The sequence below is a fragment of the Hemiscyllium ocellatum genome, chromosome 45, assembly GCF_020745735.1.
Source record: "Hemiscyllium ocellatum isolate sHemOce1 chromosome 45, sHemOce1.pat.X.cur, whole genome shotgun sequence".
In the NCBI taxonomy this organism is placed as follows: Eukaryota; Metazoa; Chordata; class Chondrichthyes; order Orectolobiformes; family Hemiscylliidae; genus Hemiscyllium; species Hemiscyllium ocellatum.
The window spans coordinates 5945592-5962316 of record NC_083445.1 but is presented as its reverse complement, the minus strand read 5'-3'; positions in this window follow the sequence as shown (position 1 = coordinate 5962316).

Sequence of the window (16725 nt, the reverse complement as noted above, 5' to 3'; positions counted from 1 at the left end):
TAGTTTGAAATATCTGGCCCAAGGGAAAAGACACCTTCCATTAACCCTGTCCTCATCTCTGCCTTAAATATGCGATCCTTTATTCTGAGTTGATGCTTTCTGGTCCTAAACTGTCCTGCTAGAGGAAACATTCTCTCCATACCTGTCCTGTCACACCCACTAGAACCTTGCATGTTACTGCAGTGTTTGTAATGAGGTCAGCCAGGTGGACCTCATAGAATATAAGTTACCTGATTGGGGCTGTTAATCAGGGAGCCCTGGCTGACAGATAGGAACAGGAGTGTCACGCTGAGAGCTGGCTCTAACGGAGCTAGATCAGTGTCATACGTTATGCATGCGTAAATAAAGCGTGACTTGGTGACGGCTTCGGTGGAGTTATTTCAGTCTCGGTGAGATCACCTCTCATTTTTCCCCAAACTCTCAATGAATTTAAACCGGCCCAAGCCACACAATCTCTCCTCAGAAGGCAATCCCTCCATACCTGGTCCCAGCCTAGTCAATCATCTCCAATGCCAATATATCTTTCCCTTGATAAGGGGACTACAGCTGTGGTCTGACTATAGTTTATATGTGGCCTGCTGGATTGCCACAGACACCAGTTAACCTTCAACCACATTGCTGTGGGTCTGGAGTCACATGTCATCCAGACCAGTTTCCTTTCCTAAAGGACATTAATGGACCCGATAGGTTTTCACAACAATCGCTGATTGTTTCACAGGCACCAGCACTGAGACTTGCTTCCAACTCATTGATGGAATTTAAATTCTACTTGCGGGAGTGGTGCAGGAGCTTCCCAAATGACCACCTCCTTTAAAAAAAAAGAGGATCCAGTAGAGACATTAGCAGTAGGAAGTGAGTGGGGATGGAGACTGGGTTACTTTAACATTGCGTCTGTCCTGTTGGCAGCAGGCAGAATGGGTGAGAGTTTCCCGAATATTCCGTCACAGGGATGCATAAAGTGAATTATGTGTTCGCATATAAACCACTGACGCAGAAACAGGAAAACAATAAGATGTAATTACATGGTGCCTTCAATGGAGCAAAATATTCCAATTCGCTGCATGTGGGCATTTTAAAATGGATGTTACAGCGGCTTACTGGAGCGGCTGGGATTTGAATCTCCTGGCTTCCTGATGCATTGTTGTGTCTGAACGAAGTCATACCAGCTTCAGACTTACAGCATTGACTTAGCCTGTGAATACTAAGCTGGATAGATTGAGAGAGATCTGCAATGCAGGTCTTAGGGGAAAGGTACTGTAATAAAGGGCTGTCTGTCAAGCAAGGACAAAGAATCAAAACAGCAGCAGGGGGAACAAAATGTAATCTATGCAAACACAGTCAATGGCCCATAATGGTCTTCCTGTGTCCTTGTACAAAAGCATGTGCTTCCTCTAATCTGTCAGGTTTCCAGTCAGTGCTGGGCAGGTAGGTCAGTCACCAGAGGTCACAGGTTAAAGATGATTGATGCAGGTGACAGAGTCTTTAACTCACGTTATTCGCAACAGCAACTTGCATTTATGTCACTCCTACAACATTCCTAAGGCATTTCACAGACGTGTTATCGAACACAATCTAACTTCAAAGCCACATGAAATTCTGGGACCGGTGACTGATAGCCTTAAACCCCTGGTAAAAGGAATATTGAAGCTGGAGAGGGAATTTCTGAGCCCAGGCTCGTGGAGTTGATTGAGCTGGCTACCCATGGGTGGAGCAATTCAGCCTGCAGGAGCATGGATCTCAGAGGGTTGTAGGGTTGAGGATGGGTGCAGAGACTGCAAGCAGGTGAGAACAAAGCAATCTGAAAAGAATTATGTAAATGACTACAGCACAGATATTTGGTTATTGCTTCCATGCAGAGTCCTGAAGGAGAAATGAACCAAGGGCCACTCTCTAGTCTCTTCCCTGCAAATGCTTCCTCTTCAGATAATGATCTATCCACATGACTAGAGCAGGGCGGTAAGGACAAGCCAGGAATCTGTGTTGGGTCCTCTACTTTTTTTCATTTACATAAATGATTTGGATGTGAGCAGAGGAGGCACAGTTATCAAGTTTGCAGATGACACCAAAATTGGAGGTGTAGTGGACAGCAAAGAGGGTTACCTCAGATTACAACAGGATCTGGGCCAGATGGTCCAATGGGCTGAGAAGTGGCAGATGGAGTTTAATTCAGATAAAAGAGAGGTGCTGCATTTTGGGAAAGCAAATCTTAGCAGGACTTATACACTTAATGGTAAGGTCCTTGGGAGTGTTGCTGAACAAAGAGACCTTGGAGCGCAGGTTCATAGCTCCTTGAAAGTGAAGTCACAACTAGATAAGATAATGAAGAAGGCGTTTGGTGTGCTTTCCTTTATTGGTCAGAGTAAAAAATGAGGTCTGCAGATGCTGGAGATCACAGCTGCAAATGTGTTGCTGGTCAAAGCACAGCAGGCCAGGCAGCATCTCAGGAATAGAGAATTCAACGTTTCGAGCATAAGCCCTTCATCAGGAATAAGAGAGAGAGAGCCAAGCAGGCTAAGATAAAAGGTAGGGAGGAGGGACTAGGGGGAGGGGCGATGGAGGTGGGCTTCTGTGCAGAGGAGATGACCTGGGGGGTGCAGTGAGAGAGGGACTCACTGAAATCCTTGTAGAGGGAGGAAGAGAGCTTCTTCAAGGAAGGCATCCTTGGAAGAGGATTCGCAGTAGGTTAAAATCTTCGAGTAAAAAATGAGGTCTCCAGATGCTGGAGATCACAGCTGCAAATGTGTTGCTGGTCAAAGCACAGCAGGCCAGGCAGCATCTCAGGAATAGAGAATTCGACGTTTCGAGCATAAGCCCTTCATCAGGAATAAGAGAGAGAGAGCCAAGCAGGCTAAGATAAAAGGTAGGGAGGAGGGACTAGGGGGAGGGGCGATGGAGGTGGGCTTCTGTGCAGAGGAGATGACCTGGGGGGTGCAGTGAGAGAGGGACTCACTGAAATCCTTGTAGAGGGAGGAAGAGAGCTTCTTCAAGGAAGGCATCCTTGTAAGAGGATTCGCAGTAGGTTAAAATCTTCGAGTAAAAAATGAGGTCTGCAGATGCTGGAGATCACAGCTGCAAATGTGTTGCTGGTCAAAGCACAGCAGGCCAGGCAGCATCTCAGGAATAGAGAATTCGACGTTTCGAGCATAAGCCCTTCATCAGGAATAAGAGAGAGAGAGCCAAGCAGGCTAAGATAAAAGGTAGGGAGGAGGGACTAGGGGGAGGGGCGATGGAGGTGGGCTTGAGTAGAGGAGTTGGGAGGTCATGTTGCGGCTGTACAGGACATGGTTAGGCCACTGTTGAAATATTGCATGCATTTCTGGTCTCCCTATCAGAAAGATGTTGGGAAACATGAATGGGTTCAGAAAAGATTTACAAAGATGTTGCCAGGGTTGGAGGATTTGCGCTATAGGGAGAGGTTGAATAGGCTGGGGCTGTTTTCCCTGGAGTGTCGGAGGTTGAGGGGTGACCTTATAGAGGTTTATAAAGTCATGAGGGACATATATAGGGTAAATAGACAAATCCCTGGAGTGGGGGATTCCAGATCTAGAGAGCATAGGTTTAGGGTGAGAGGAGAGGAGAAAGGTATAAAAAAGACCTAAGGGGCAACGTTTTCACACAGAGGGTGGTACATTCATGGAATGATCTGCCAGGGGATGTGGTGGAGGCTGGTACGATTGCAACATTTAAGAGGCATTTGGAAGGGTATATGAATAGGAAGGGTTTAGAGGGATATGGGCCGCGTGCTGGCAGGTGGGACTAGATTGGGTTGGGATAGCTGGTTGGTATGGATGATTTGGACCGAACAGTCTGTTTCTGTGCTGTACATCTCTATGACTCTATGAATGAACTTTCTGAAGATGTTACAATGAGACCAGGAGCTAACAAGCAGCAAGGGACCCAGTCTGATTTACAGCAGGAACAACCCAGACTTGCTTGAACTTCAAATAACCAAATGCAAAATCCTGTAAGAATTGTAATCATTGGATGAAGGGTTCAGGTTGGTTTTCTTTGCAGGTTTCCAAAGACACTTCTCACCCTTACCAAGGGTGGGTTATACTAACCATTCAGAATTAGCCTCAGAGGAGTTTCATGATATTGACCAGAGCAGCTTAAGAGTCACACATCCGAAACTGACATTTGGAGGTGAATATTCTTTGGGGTGGAGGGTGTGGGTAAGGGATGAGGGTATGTCACAGTATTCACCCAGCACATTTTGATCTTGCTGTTATTACACACCTCTGGAGCAGACAGGGTGAAGAATCTGGACCTCCTGTCTCAGAGATAGGGACATTGCCACTGCATCACAAGAGCCAGAACACATAGCGCTGCAATGAAATAAGATAATGAGTTGATCGATTAAGTCAACAGTTGCTCACAGTACCTCAAGTTTCAATTGTTCCATTCAAAACTCATCACTTTATTTCCTCACTGACACCTGGTTTATCTTTCACTGACCTCACTGAAAGCAAAGTACTACAGATTCTCAGAAACAGAAAGTACTGGAGGATCTATAGGGTTTCCTGCAGCACCTTCTAGTTATTCTGATCTCATTAGGGTGAGAGGAGAAAGGTATAAAAAAGATCTCAGGGACAACGTTTTCTAGCAGAATGTATGGAATGGGCTGCCAGAGGAAGTGGTGGAGGCTGGTACCATTCCAACGTTTAAAAAGCATCTGGATGGGTATATGAATAAGTTAGGGTTTGAGAGTTTGCATCAGTATTTACAACATCATAAGAGCAAGGAGCTGAAATTAGGCCATTCAGCCCTTCCATCCTCTGAGAGTGCCACTTCTCCCCTCCCTTCTCCAACTGTCCTGAATACCAAGATATTTCTTCTAACCAATCTGCTCAGAGATCTTATCACCTACCATCTGGGGCAGGTGGGACCTGAACCCAAAGCCACCTGGCCCAGAGGTATGGATGGCACCACTGGACCACCAGAGGCCTCAATTTCGTGCATCTAGAATGCAATCCATCCCTCATGGTATCCTCCAGCCAAAGAACAACATCGAGCATAGAGCAGTACTGCTCAGGAACAGGCCCTTCGGCCCACAGTGTTATGCTGAACAATTGCGTCTTCTGCCTGCCCTTGGTCCACACTCCCTCCAATCCTTGCATATTCATGTGCTTATCTAAAGGTCATTTACTAATGTAGCCGCTTCCACCACCACCCTGGCAGCGTGTTCCAGACTCCTACTACTCTTTCTGTAAAAATACTTGCCCCTCACATCTCCTTTGAACTTTTCACCCCTCTCACCTTAAATGAATGCCACCTCGTATCAGACATTTCAGCTCGGGAAAAAATATTCTGACTGCCAACCCTATCTAAACATCTCATAAATGTATAGTCTTCTCTCAAGTCTCTCCAAGCCTCGGTTATTGAGGATTTGATGTGTGCCAGTCAACATTGCATACTCCCTCCTCAGGACCCCTTAAGTACAGGCATAACCTTAAACGGGGAGCAGGCAGTATGGGTCTAATCACCTCCTCTATGAACCTGCTGCCTGGCAAACGGCCACTTACAATTTCCTTATGGATATTGTTAGTCAACCTGATCAGATGTGTTATGCCACACCACTGGGACTTGAACAATGACCTTCTGGCTCAATGGTAGAGACACTACCATAGTGGTACAAGAGCCCTGCCTAACTTCCTGCATCAATCATTTCCTGTCTCCTGCAAGGCTATGTAGCAGGGGCTCGAAAGTGGGATTAACATGAGCTTGTTTGTGCAAGCTAGCACAGATATGGAGGGCCGAATGGCCTCTTTCTGTGCTGTATCTCTCCTTTGTTTCTCTGATTTCTGCGACCTCTGCCTCCGATCCTGCCCTCATCCTCTGATTGGACCTTTAACCCCTCTGACACTTTCTATATGACACCCAAAGCCACAGTCAGCTGCAATTTAATTATGCAGTTCCCTCTATTGGGAGGTGAAATCTGTCATTTTGAACTTGTCACTTTATCTGATTTTAAAGGAAAAACAAAAGCCTTTGATGCGATTATTCTGAAAGCTAGGAGCACTGAAAACAAATTGCATTCTGGTAATATTTTTATCCTGTGATTGTTCTGTCATAATCACAACAAGATAAAGTTCTCTAATGGAATTCTACACTCGTTTAATGTTCCTTTTTGTCCATTTTCACCATCGCCTGTTCTGTTTGCACTGCCTTTCATTCTTTTCTTGTTCTCTGTGTCAGATCGGGGTGAGGCTCAATTCACCGGCAACATCCAGAATAGATGAGGGCATTCGGCCCATCAAGTCCATTCTGTTCCTCTGTTGGATCATGGCTGGTCTGTGCTGTGAATCCATTCATCAGGGGTTTATCTCTGACCCCTTATTACCCGAAACTGACACTAGTCTGTCCATCTTGGCCTTAGGTTCCAACTGATCCTTAGCATTCAAAGTCTCTTTTGGGGAGATAATTCCTGTAATTTTAAGGTTTAAGCGTCTTGACTGAGTTGTGACTCGATCTTCCACACTTGAGGAATGCAAGTCTAGGACCCAAAGGACTTACCGTACATGAGATTGAACAGTAAACGCTGGCATTCTATGCAACCTTCATGATCAGGTCGACAGTGTCCACCTTCCATGTTCAGGGTCAATTCAGCCATGGTGACTATCCCCCAACCCTACATACCCACACATGACTCTCCTCACCTCAATAAACCCTACTGCTACCCCCATCATGGAATTCCAACAATTACCATTAGGATTCTTCCATACCTGTGCAAGTTAGACCCAGGTAATAAATTGCTGAATCTTTGCTGATCTATCCTTGATGCTGTGGGCAGAAATGAATGCAGTTCCTCCAAACACAATCTAGGTGGAGTCGATTATCTAGTGGTAATTTCACTGGACTGGATTCGCACTCTGCTCAGGTTAAAGTTCAGGCAATGTGGGTTCAAATCCCCAATGATAGCTGATGGGATTTCAAATTCAGTTACCAACTCTGGCCCTTCAAACCAGCCTGCAATGCAGTCCATGTCCTTAACTGGAATGCCTTGCGTGTAACACCTCAATTTGTGGGCGGCACGGTGACACAGTGGTTAGCACTGCTGCCTCACAGTGCCTGAGACCCGGGTTCAATTCCCGACTCAGGCGACTGACTGTGTGGAGTTTGCACGTTCTCCCCGTGTCTGCGTGAGTTTCCTCCAGGTGCTCCGGTTTCCTCCCACAGTCCAAAGATGTGTGGGTCAGGTGAATTGGTCATGCTAAATTGCCCGTAGTGTTAGGTAAGGGGTAAATGTAGGGGTATGGGTGGGTTGCGGGTCGGTGTGGACTTGTTGGGCCGAAGGGCCTGTTTCCACACTGTAAGTAATCTAATCTAATCAATTCCCCTTAGGAGCAACTATTGATGGCCTTATGTGTGATGACCACATTCTGTGGAAAGGTAAATGTTTGGAAAAGAATTCACAATCTAACCTACCACCTCCATCATTGTGAAAACTAACACCCTTAAATTATTGCCTTGTGTTAGAGGTGAGAGTGGGCCTTTAACTGCTGTGGTCTTGTGATGATAGTCTTCCCAGGAAAGGTATTTGGAAGGTTATTGAAGGATTCTGACCCAGTGGCATGGCCTAGAATGTGGAGCTTTTTGTGCTGTACTGGTAGTATCCCTGCCTTTGGAACTGAAAGGCCTGAGTCCAAATTTTACCTTCTCTACAGGTGTGTGTGTGTGTGTGTGTGTGTGTTACTACAGGTCTAAACAGATTGATCTGAAATACTCAGAGAATAATGTGTGTGGATTTTGTAAAATCTTGAAATGATAAAAGAAACATGCGCCCGACAATGATTAGCTCCAGGCTGTTTAAGAGGCATTTTGCATTTAAGTTGCACCTGCAACATCCTAAAACATCCCAAGGTGGTCCACAGGAGCATATTTAAATGAAAGGTCAACAAGTGTGGCGTTGGAAAAGCACAGCTGGTCAGGCAGCATTCGAGGAGCAGAGAATTGACGTTTCAAGAGTAAGCCAATCATCTCCTGCTCCTTGGATGCTGCCTGAGCGGCTGTGCTTTTCCAGCACCACACTTTTTGACTCTGATCTCCAGCATCTGCAGTTCTCACTCTCTCCATATTCAGCTGAAAGCAGACAAGAAGCCACATGGGGCGAACTGGGTAGATGACCCAAATATTTGGTCAGACATAAGTTGCAGCCATGGGGCAGAGAGCACAGGGAAAGATTTAGGGTTCAAAATGTTCATTCTTTTTAAGGAGGGAGGTAAAACGTTGGGGGGGGGAGATGTTTAGTTTGCTTTTTTGGTGGGAGGGAGGCAGAGTTTGATTGATTGTCACGTGTATCAAAGTATAATGAAAAGCTTTGTTTGCGAGCAGTACAAATAGATCGCAGTCAGCAAGGATGTACAGATCAAAAAAGACTTAGACAAAGGCATAGGGTTACATCACATGGGAGTGCGCTAGGCGAGATCAATGTTAACAAGATCAGCATTCTTTGAGGCTAGACAGTCCAATCATCAGCCCAATAATGACCGGGAAGAAGCTGTTCCTGAATCTGCTGGTGCGTGTGTTCAGGCTTCTGTACCTTCTGCCTGACGGAAGAGGTTGTAGGAGATCATTACCAGAATTCCACAGCAGCAAGCTGTGTAAATGGAGCCCAAGGATGGAAGGTTGGCTTCTGTGATGGTGTGGGTTGTGCACACCACCTTCTGTAGTTTCTTACGGTCCTGGGCAGAGCAGTTGCCGTACCAGACCGTTATACACCCAGAGAGTATGCTTTCATTGGTGCATCTGTAGAAGTTGGTGAGGGTCCTTACAGACATGCCAGATTTTTTTTTTGGGATTACTTACAGTGTGGCAACAGGCCCTTTGGCCCAGCAACTCCACACTGACCCGCCAAAGCGCAACCCACCCAGATCCATTCCCCTACGTTAACCCCTTTACCTAGCACTACGGACAATGTAGCATAGCCAATTCACCTAACTTGCATATTTTTGGACTGTGGGAGGAAACCGGAGCACCCGGAGGAAACCCACGCAGACACGGGGAGAATGTGCAAACTCCACACAGTCAGTTGCCTGAGGCGGGAATTGAACCCGGGTCTCTGACGCTGTGAGGCAGCAGTGCTAACCACTGTGCCACCGTGCCGCCCATAAAATGTGGACTGTATTGGTGGAGGGTTGTAACCTTACTCTGGGGCAAGAGTCCTGAATTTAAGTGCCACTTTGCTCCAAAGGTATTAGCTACCTGGGGAAGAAGAGGCGCTCTTGTACTGTCTTGAGGAAAGCTCAGTTTTAAGGAGGTAAAGAGGGCGGAAGCGTTTGAAGGACCCAAAGCTCATTCCTTTGGTGGGGGAGAGAAGCAGAGAGAGGGAGAGATTCAGGGAAGGGATTTCAGAGGTTGGGGTCCAAGCAACTGGAGGCACGATTGCCAACGGCTAAAGAGATTAAAGTCAGGAGGTCCAACCTAACAGTGTGCGCAGATCTCAGAGAGTGGGTAGGGCTGGAGAAATGGCTGAGAAATTACTCATACGGTTAGTGAGATTGTATGATAAATATGGCAGACTAGCTTCTACAATTTACATGCGTTCAGAATGGAGCGCATAAAATATCGACAGAAAAGTGGCCTCGAGTTGCCAGAAATTCAAACGCATCCCAACGCGAGCACCAGTCTCTGAATAAATTTTAAGAAAGAATGAGAACTTTTAACAGCTCTGAGGCAAGCACGCCTGGTCTTTGTCAGTTATTGATTGAATTTTATTGTTTTGTCAATAGTCGTAAAATCAAAATATAATTATTATCCACCCTCTTTTTGCAATTCCCATCAAAATACAGTCAACATCTAGCTCGCTTTCAGGAGTGTTACAGATCACTTCACTGTATGCAGACAGTTTAAGGATGGTTATTTATTGGGACCTAAAGTAAGGGTTTTAAATCTCTGTTCTCCTTCTTATTCCTCCAGCTTTTTTGCTTCTCCTCCCCTTTCGAGTGGTCTCTGGGGTCCGGTTCCATGTTGTTGTTGTGGTATGTTATCAGAATGATTGCTGTTCACTGACAGTTGTATTCTGACTATGCTGGAGATGGGGTAGCGTTGTTGCAATAGGCAGACCTGATAGCTCAATGTGCTCAAACACACACCCATCCTCCTCCCAGAAATATACAACAACTCACCAGGACAAAGGACCCAATACCCAGCATGAGCAAAACCAACGTAGTGTACAAAATCCCATGCAAGGACTGCACAAAACACTACATAGGACAAACAGGAAGACAGCTAACAACCCACATCCATGAACACCAACTAGCCACGAAACGACACAACCAGCTATCCCTAGTAGCCATACACTCAGATGACAAACAACATGAATTTGATTGGGACAACACCACTAATATAGGGCAGGCCATACAGAGAACAGCCAGGGAATTCCTAGAGGCATGGCACTCATCACAAATTCTTTCAACAGACACATCGACCGAGGCCCTATATACCGGCCACTGCAGCGGACAGCAACTGACAACCGGAAGCGGCAGATTCAAACCAGTATAAATGCCGGAGGAATCAGCACAGAAGCGCTTCACAGGAGGCTCCCAAGCACTGAGGATGTCATCTAGAAAGGGGACGAAACGTTTGCAACAAAAACTCCCAGCTCGGCGAACAGAACCACAACAAGTATACTTTGTATTTAGCTGCAATGCAATACAGCAGTGAAAAACTGTCATGCGATCATACGGAACTTGAATATTGGTGATAAAATAAAAGCACCTTTTGCCCAACCAAAAACAGAAATTGCTGGAAAAGCTTAGCAGGTCTGGTGGCATCTGCGCAGAGAAATCAAGAGTTAACGGTTCGGTTCTGAGGAAGGGTCACTGGATCCGAAACGCTAGCTATTGCTTTCTCTCTGCAGATGCTGCCAAACCTGCTGAGTTTTTCCAGCAATTTCTGTTTTTGTTTCTGATTTACAGCATCCGCACTTACTTCGGATTTTAGTTTCTGTCCACTTTTCCTCTGCCCGTCAGGAAGATTTGCAAGAATGCCAGTGCAAAGGGAGCGACATTTTTGTATGGTGTGAGAGTTGAAAAGTGTGATGCTGGAAAAACACAGCAGGCCAGGCAGCATCCGAGGAGCAGGAGAATCAACGTTTCGGGCATAAGCCCTTCTTCAGGAAGAAGGGTTTATACCCGAAACATCAATTCTCCTGCTCCTCGGATGCTGCCTGGCCTGCTGTGTTTTTCCAGCACCACACTTTTCAACTCTGGTCTCCAGCATCTGCAGTCCTCACTTTCTCCTACTGTATGAGAGTTGCATGCTGATTGATTGGCAAGTGGACTCTGATTGGCAAGTGGACTCTGATTGGCACAGATGCTGTCATGAACGAGACAACAGTTAGATGACGACTGACAGTTAACTGCCAATAAATAATACTTATTACTTTGGTAATTTTTATTTTTTGCGGATTGTCCCGATGAGATCAGGAGGGATAGCTTCAATAGTCAGTGCTTCATTTGAGCCATACGCAATGTCACGTTCTTCCTGAGCTGCTCAGTCATGTAATTTAGCCGATGAAAACTGACTGAAGGGCTTCCTTTTGTATCGAACCTTTCATGTCAGGAATTCTCAAGGCTCTTTGATGCTTTTTTTAATGTGTTGGCAGTACAGACTAACAACCACATTCTGCCACATTTCTCAAGTGATGAGTATGGTGCACAATGCGGTAATGACCAGCTAATCTGTTCCGGTAATATTGATTTAGAGGTAGGTATTGGAGTGAACTCCCATACATTTCCTCAATGTGGTGTTGTGAGGTCGTTTGCACCCATCTAAACAGGTAGCATGAGCCTGGGTTTAATGTCTCTACCAGAAGGTAGCACCTCCAACTATGCAGTACTCCCTCAGTGCTGCACTAGAGTATAAGACTTGGCTTTTATGGGATCATGCTGGGATTGTTTGTTGAGCATAGGACCGCTTGGACTAGAGGCAGGCACATTACTAACTGAGGCACAGCTGTCCTTTAATGTAGAAAACATGGCAATCGATGTGTGCACAGTGAAATCCTACAGATGGTGATGTGATATTGAATCCAGAGCTGCTTCAGTGTTGGTTGTTGAATACCAGTAGGAATACATTCCAGGAATATCAATAACTCAGAAATGCCTAACAAGTGTTTGGACATAATACCTCGGAGCTTTTGACTGACAGATTTGTTTTATTCTTTCATTTGCCTCACATGAATTGTTGGATTAATCCAAATGATAAAGATTCAGCTTGAACCTTGGTGAGAAATTTCTATTTGAGAAATGGGCCTTTTGGAGTATTTTCTTTCTCAGGAAGCTCATATCTAAAAAGGTTCTGATCATAAACTCCTGCTTATTCCACTCCATGCCCAGCACGCACCCTTGGCCAATGGGTGGCACAGTGATTCAGTGGTTAGCACTGCTGCCTCAGAGCGGCAGGTTCCTGAGTTGGATTCCAATCTTAGGCAACTGTGTGGAGTTTGCATGCTCTCCCCGTGGCTGTGTGGGTTTCCTCCGGGCGCTCTGGTTTCCTCCCACAGTCCAAAGCTGTACAGGTTAGGGTGGATTAGCCATGCTAAATTGCCGATAGTGTTCAGGGAGGTGCAGGCTAGGTAGATTTGCCATGGGAAATACCATGTTACATGATAGGGGGTGGGTGTGGTTGGGATGTTCTTCAGAGGGCTGGTTTACACTTGCTGGGCTGAATGGCCTGCCTCCATAATATAGGGATTCTATGAATGTTCCCTTAATGTCAAGTAAATGTTACATTTTCAGATATTTATTTCCTCAGTGTGTTTCTGCCGTAATCCTTCTACATCTGTTTTCTGAAACTACACAACACTGGAGCATTGAATGGTCCACTCCGAATTATAAAGCTTCTGTCTGCTTGATTAAAATAATGTGACAAGGTCAAATTATCTCAGCAGAGAACGTAGCTCTGTCTGCTTCCCATCAAGGTGCGGTAGCTTTTCAAAAATGCATCCGAACAGCAATTACCACTGAACCAGAAAGAGGTTAACTGAAGAACCCTAAGAGCAGGATGAAAACAGCAGCAGGTTACATTTTTAAGAGGAATTACTGTCCTTTCAGACGCGAGAATTAAGGGGCACCTCATTCTCTTGTTGAGTTGTTTGACGGATTCTGTGTAAAATGTAAAAACACGCACATAAGCAAATGCATCTTCTATTCAGTGCTGCCTGAAAAACACCACACAGATGCACACATTGTTATACATGTGTATGCTGTTAGAGCCAGTCCCCTACCAAGGGTGCTCAGTTCATTTTAGTTCAACCCAGACCGACAGGGTAATGAAGAAGGTATTTGGTATGCTTGCCTTTATTTGGTCAGTGCATTGAGCACAGGAGTTGGGAGGTCATGTTATGGCTATAAAGGACATTGGTTTTTGGAATACTGTGTGCAGTTCTGTAGGAAGGATGCTGTGAAACTTGAAAGGGTTCAGAAAAGATTTTAAAAAGGGTTGGAAGGTTTCAGCTAATGGGAGAGGCTGAATACACTGGGGCTATTTTCCCTGGAACATCAGAGGCTGAGCGGTTATAGCGGTTTATAAAATCATGAAGGGCATGGATAGAATAAATACACAAAGTCTTTTCCCTGGGGTAGGGGAGTCCAAAACTAGACGGTGTAGGTTTAGAGTGAGAGGGGAAAGATCTAAAAGGGACCCAAGGGGCAAAGTTTTCATGCAGAGGGTGGTGTGTGTGTGTGTGGAATGAGCTGCCAGAGGAAGTGATGGAGGGGGGTACAGTTACAGTATTTAAAAGACATCTGGATGGGTATATGAATAGGAAGGTCTTAGAGGGGTATCAGCCAAATGCAGGCAAAAGGGACGAGATTGATTTAGGATATCTGGTTGACATGGATGAGTTGGATAGAAGGGTTTGTTTCCATGCTGATACAACTCTATGACTCTCTGTTTCTGGGTCAAGACGGATACTTCGCGTCTTTACTCAGCGCCTCCCTCAATTGGTCGCAAAAAGGTCAATTTTAAAAAGGATTCATTTAAGAAAAGAGGTTACCTCATGGAAACCTTTCCCCAATCCAAATATACGTACGTTTTCAAAGAAGCAAATTTAACCAGACTTTCTCCATGTAAAGAAAGTGTGAGTTTGTCAGATACTAAACATGGAGAGAGTTCCTTCAGAGTTGAATGCGACTTGGATACTGATCTCAAGACCTGTCATTCATCCAGAAACTCCCCCGTGCTCACCCATCAGCTCTTAATGTGCTGGTTGGCAGCTGATTGTACAGGTTTGCTCATTGTTATGTTGGCATTTTAGTTGCGTCCTTGAAAATTTCGAGGAAAGTTGTTGAATTAGAGGCAGTTCAAAGAAGGTTCACTCGACTGATTCCTCAGACAAGTGAGTTATATTTTGAGGATAGATTGAACAGAATGGACCTGCATCCAATGCAGTTTGGAAGAACAAGAGATGGGCTGATTAAGAGATCTTGTTGGGATGTTTATATGGGAGACGATGTTTCCCCTTGTTGGAGAGACTAGACTACAGTCCACAAATTAGAAACGAGGTCTCTCTCACTCAAGACAGATGAGGCGAATTAGTTTGTTTTCTCTCTGAGAGTGTCATGGGACCATGGACTTCAATCCCCATTGAATATTTTTTATGGCCAGGTTAATAGATTCTTGACTGACAACAGAGAGAGGGTAAGCGTAGAGTATTGGGATAGGGGAATTGGTCTGGGTGGGATACTCTTTGGAGGGTCGGTGTGGACTTGTTGGGCCAAATGGCCTATTTCCACGCTGCAGGGATTCTACGAAATTCTATGAAATGAGACAGCAGTGGGGTTGGAGCTGATATCAGATCAGCCTTGATCCTTTTGAATGGTAAAGCAGGATGAATGGAACATCCCTGCTCCTAATCCAAATGTTTGTTGGAGGAGGGAGTCTCGTCCTGACAGTGGGCGGGGATGTGGTTCGAAGTTTCTTGAGTTCGCAGAAACCACGGTTGAAAAGTCTGGTTAAGCCTCAGTCTTTGCCACTGAAGGCATTGGAAATATTAATACGCAGGGACTAAAGGTTTTGGTCTTACCAATATTTGGTTGGGGGGAAATGTTTTGGCCATCCATCAGATTGCCAGTTTCCTTTTATTTCAAGAACATACTTTATTCATTAAAAAAAACTTTGCATATATGCATAGTCACGAATGCAGATCGGTTCTGCACAGTAGCACATCAAGGATACAAATGAACATTAGAGTTTGATTCTAACCAAAGTCATCTCTTACACATGCAAGATGACATTTACATGCATTAAGACTTGAGGTGAGTCCAATAACTGAACAGACCCCTATTTACCTTCAGCAGGATGACCTCAGACAATGGTCTTTCCCCACCATGCGTTGGTGGCAGCTGCCCCAAACTTTAATGTGTCCCTCAGCACATAGCTCTGGGCCTTGGAATGTGACAGTCTGCAACACTCAGTCTGGAAGACCAACAAGTTCCGGGCAGACCAAAGAGTGTCTTTCACTGAGGTGATGGTCCTCCAAGCACAGCCGAAGTTTGTCTCGGTGTGCGTGCCAGGGAACAGTTTGACCCTGGAAGGGTGGAGTGATATAGTATGAGCTAGAGCTCACTCTGAGCTGTGACCCATTTTCGCAAATGATACCGAGGACAATGTGCAAATGAGGAGTCGGCTGAGGACTGCAGAGATTGAGCCGAATCGGTGCATGGGGCCGTTAACCCTCCACATAGGCAACACTGAGCTTCTGCTGGTTTCTCCGAGCTGCTGGGCGGAAGACAATTTCCCTCCAGAGGTGCTGAGAATTATCCGTGCTCCAATGAACTCTCATTGCCCTCCACCTTCCTTCGGAAACTGGCAGCAACTATTAAACTATTCCGATGGGTCCAACCAAATGGCACCAAGATGGCAAGCCAGTCACGTTGATCTATGAGCAAGGGAGCAGGGTGGGAGATGCTAGTCCCCATTTCTTCTTGATTCTCTTGAAGAATTCCCAGTCCTGTTTTCAACAGAATCTCAGCTCATTATCGGTCGCTGCTGCCGATGTGGTAAAAGTCTAATGGTAGCAATTACTATTTAGGCATGATATTTAAATGAACATCACACTTTTTAGTCATTTAAACTGGTCATGAATATTCAACACATGAGGCTTGGTGGCTGATCTTTTATCAACAATATTGATTCAGAGACACTTCACTTATAGCAGAAATATATCTTAAGTAATGGACAATGGTGCCTTTTCCTTTGTTTTGTGGTTTGTCATTTGTTCAACTCATAGAGTCATACAGTCCTTGTGTATTTTTAGAACGGTGATAGGTAGATTCTTGATCAGTTGGGGAATCAAGGGTTATGGGGAGAGGGCAGGAAAGAGATGAGGAATATAAGATCAGGTGTGATCCTATCGAGTGGTGGAACAGGGTTGAGGAGTCAAACAACCTTCTCCTGTTCCCATTTCTTATGGTCTTGTCTATACCTAAAGGGCTTAACCTCATATAGAATTGTTACAGAGCAGATGGAGACCATTGGGCCCATCTTGTCTGCACTATTGAGTCATACAGGATGGAAACAGACCCTTCAGTCCAACTCACCCAGGCTAAACAAGTTTCCCACACTAAACTAGTCCCAGTGTTGGGTCATATCTCTCTAAACCATTCCTATTCATGTCCCTATCTAAATGTCTTTTTAATGTTGTAACTGTACCTGCATCTATCACTTCCTCAGGAAGTTGGCTGTACATACAATCCAACCTCTAAGTGAAAATGTTGCCCC